The sequence below is a fragment of the Cebus imitator genome, unplaced genomic scaffold (assembly GCF_001604975.1).
Source record: "Cebus imitator isolate Cc_AM_T3 unplaced genomic scaffold, Cebus_imitator-1.0 Scaffold348, whole genome shotgun sequence".
In the NCBI taxonomy this organism is placed as follows: Eukaryota; Metazoa; Chordata; class Mammalia; order Primates; family Cebidae; genus Cebus; species Cebus imitator.
This window is the reverse complement of record NW_016107663.1, coordinates 975,781-980,267: the sequence shown is the minus strand read 5'-3', so window position 1 is coordinate 980,267 and position 4,487 is coordinate 975,781.

Sequence of the window (4,487 nt, the reverse complement as noted above, 5' to 3'; positions counted from 1 at the left end):
AAAAAAAAAAAAAAATCTCATTTATAATAGAATTAAAAAGAATAAAAATACTTAGGAATACATTTAACAAAAGAAATAGAAGACCTGGCCAGGCATGGTGGCTCACGCCTATAATCCCAGCACTTTGGGAGGCCAAGGTGAGTGGATCACCTGAGATCAGAAGTTTAAGACCAGCCTGACCAACATAGTGAAAACCCGTCTCTACTAAAAATACAAAAATTAGCCAGGTGTGGTGGCTGCTGCCTGTAATCCCAGCTACTTGGGAGGCTGAGGCAGGAGAATTGCTTGAATTCGGGAGGTGGAGTTTGCAGTGAGCTGAGATCGTGCCACTGCACTCCAGCCTGGTCAACAGAGAGATACTCCATCTCCGGCCTCCCCCCCAAAAAAGGAAAGAACAAAAGAAAGAAAGAAACAAAGAAGGAAGAAGGAAGAAGGAAGGAAGAAAGGAAGGAGGGAAGGAAGGAAGGAAGGAAGGAAGGAAGGAAGGAAGGAAGGAAGGAAGGAAGGAAGGAAGGGAGGGAGGGAGGGAGGGAGGGAGGGAGGGAGGGAGAGACACACAAGACCTGTACACTGAACACTACAAAACATCATCAAAAAAATTGATGATCTAAATAAATGGAAAATTATCCCCTGTTCATCTGTTGGAAGACTTGTATCGTTAAGATGCCAGTACACCCCCAAATTGATGTACAGATTCAATACAATCTCTATCAGAATTCCAGCTGCACTTTTTGCAGAAATTGACAAGTTGATCCTAAAATTCATACGGAAATGCAAGGGACCCAGAATAGCCAAAACAACCTTGAGGGAAAATAAAAGAACAAAGTTGGAAGACTAACATTTCTCCATTCCAAAACTTAGTACAAAGCTACAGTAACCAAGTCTTCTAATTAGAATTCACTGTTCTCTTAAATTCGCAGTCTCTCCTATAGTTCTTATCAAACTTTGCCTCATATCGGAATGATGGCCTCAATGTCTGTCACTCGATTGTAAGTCCCGGCATATGGGATAATGTTATATCTATTCCTGTCACCCTAGCTCAGCACCTTTTATGTAGAAAGAGCTCCATCAGCAATGTTACTTTCAGTCACCTCCCTGTGACCAACCAAGCCTTCTCTCCCAGAGAAGGAAGCTGCCCTGCTTAGGGACATATGACCCATCCCCAAACCGCAGGCTTCCTCATGGACTGCAGGGTTGAGCGAAGAGGGCTCACTAGGAATCCTCTGGGGTTAAATTAATGATACACACATAGAAAACAAATTAAAATCCTGTTAAAACCAGGTGCGGTGACTCATGCTGTAATCCCAGCACTTTGGGAGGCCAAGGCAGGCGGATCACCTAAGGTCAGGAGTTCAAGACCAGCCTAGCCAATATGGTAAAACCCCATCTCTACTAATAGTACAAAAAAATTAGCCGGGTGTGGTGGTGCATGCCTGTAATCCCAGCTACTCGGGAGGCTGAGGCAGGAGAATTGCTTGAATCCAGGAGGTGGAGGTTACAGTGAGCCAAGATAGGGTCAATTTACTCCAGCCTGGGCAACAAGACCGAAACTCCATCTCAAAAAAAAAAATATATATATATATATGCACGTGAAAGAAGCCAGTCACAAAGACCACATTGTGTATTATTCTTTTTCTATGAAATATCCAGAGAAGGCAAATCTATAGAGACCAATGGTGGATCAGCAGTTGTGAGGGGCTGAGGAGGGGAGAATGAGGAGTGCTGCTCCTGGGCAGAGTTTCTTTTTGGGGATGATGGAGATGTTCTGAACATAGTGATAATGGTTGTATGACCTTGTGGGCATACTAGAAACCACTGAACTGTACTTTTTTTTTTTTTAGACCAAGTCTCGCTCTGTCGCCAAGGCTGGAGTGCAGTGCAGTGGTGCAATGTCAGCTCACTGCAACCTCCGCCTCCCGGGTTCAAACGATTCTCATGCTTCAGCCTCCCAAGTAGCTGGGATTACAGATGTGCACCACCACGCCCAGCTAATTTTTGTATTTTTAGTAGAGACAGGATTTCACCATGTTGGCCAGGCTGGTCTCGAACTCCCGATCTCAGGTGATCTACCCGCCTCAGCCTTTCAAAGCGCTGGGATGACGTGCATGAGCCACCAAGCCAGGCCTCTGAACTATACATTTTAAGAGTGTATTTTAGATTATGTGAATTTTATTTCAGTAAAAAAGAAATACACCACTTCAGAAATCCATGTCAGATGGCAGGGAGAGAGAGCTGTGAGCACAACGCCCTTCCCAGTTAATGCCACTTACCTCTACAGAGCACAGCTTCCTAATCACCCTCACTGGCCCTCTGCCACCCACATAGAACAACAGCACAGTTACCCAATTAAGACGCATTTAATCATTGAGTCATTCAAGAAACGTGTATTGAGCACTGACCGTGGTTAGCTTTACGACCGGAAACCTCAGCTGCAGATGAGCCTCACTTGGGAAGATTCTCCACACACAGATGACCAGGCTCCACCCCAGAGCAGTCAGATCAGAATCACTGAGGTGGGGCCTGGGCACCAGTATTTTATTTTTTAAGTTCTCCAGATGAGGCTAAGGTACAACCAGGATGAGAACTACTGCATAAACCCACTGTGAGGAGAAAAGAAAGACCTAGGTTTTGGGATCAGGAGCTGACAAGGTTTAACAGGGGAGGGGAGGCATGGAGAGGAGGGGATTTTCCTGTTTGATTTTTTCTTTATAGAGCTCAGCCGGATGGCATCTCCGTGGCTTGAACACTTTTCTTATCCAGTATGAGACCATCTCCCAGCATTACAGGATGTGGTTAGATGTCCTTTTCTTTTCTTTGTTTCTTTTTTTTTTTTTTTTTTTTGAGATAGAGTCTCACTCTGTCACCCAGGCTGGAATGCAGTGGCACAATCTCGGCTCACTACAACCTCTGCCTCCTGGGTTCAAGCAATTCTCCTGCCTCAGCCTCCCAAGTAGCTGGGACTACAGGCATGCGCCACCACACCTGGCTAATTTTTCATTTGTAGTAGAGACAGTGTTTCACCATGTTGACCAGGCTGGTCTCGAACTCCTGAGCTCAGGCGATCCACCTGCCTCGGCCTCCCAAAGTGCTGGGAGTACAGGCGTGAGCCACTGCACCCGGCGATACCCTGTTTCAAAAAAAAACAACAACAACACACAACAAGCAGGGAAACCAGAGATACCTTCATTTTTTAGCTAGTCCCACCCCCATACAGAGAACATACTCTGTTTTCCAGAGACTTAACAAAAATCAACTAAATTGATAAAACTTAGTCGATGAATGGGGCTATGGGGAAAATAAATACATTTGTGCCTAATTGATGGAACTGTAAGTTGGTTCAGTGTTTCTGGATCACAGTCTGTAACGAAATCTACAAACCTCGTCTAGGTGAAACCGCCTTTGCAAAATTGTGACCCAGAAAGTGAAAAAGATCTAATTTAACGGACTCCATCTTGCTTCTAATCTCCAAGCTGTCCTTGTTCATTCCTGGGCATAGGCTGAACTAATTTTGGGAGAGACTTAGTTTATAGTTTAAACAAAGACGATAACAGCCCTTTCCCAAAGAAGACCTTGCTCCTGACTGGGGACTAGATTGCCTTTGTAGGACTAACATTAGCCACAAGATTAGAATTTATGGTTAAGGCCGGGCGCGGTGGCTCACACCTGTAATCCCAGTGCTTTGGGCGGCTGAGGCAGACCGATCACCTGAGGTCGGGAGTTCCCGACCAACATGTAGAAACCCAGTCTCTACTTAAAACACAAAATTAGCTGGCCATGGTGGCACATGCTTGTAATCCTGGCTACTCAAGAGGCTGAGGCAGGAGCATTGCTTGAACCCAGGAGACAGAGGTTGTGGTGAGCTAAGATGGGACCATTGCACTACAGCCTGGGCAACAAGAGCGAAACTCCATCTCAAAAAAAAAGAAAGAAAGAAATGATGGTTAAGAAGCCGGAAGCTACAAGAGTCTGACCCTCCCTAAACTGCTCCTAAGATCAGTTTAAACTGCTCCTGAGATATTGTGCAGACCCTGCACCGAATGGATCAGCTGGCACCACTGAGATCAATAAACTGACTCATCTGATCTGTGGGCCCCACCCAGGAACTGACTCAGCACAAGAAGACAGCTCCAACTCCCTATGACTTCATCTCTGACCAATCAGCACTCCTGGCTCACTGGCTTCCCCCTACCCACCAAGTTATCCTTAAAAACTCTGCTCTCTGAATGTCAGGGAGACTGATTTGAGTAATAATAAAACTCTAGTCTCCTGCACTGCTGGCTCTACGTGAATTACTCTTTGGCTATTGCAATTCCCCGTCTTGATGAATCGGATCTGTCTGGGCAGTCAGCAATGTGAACTCCTTGGGCAGTTACACAGGTATTCAGCTTTGGGAAAATATGCTGAAAGAAAATTACCCAAATAAATAGGAATACAGAAAGATACCACAGGGCGCAGTGGCTCACACTTGTAATCCCAGCACTTTGAAA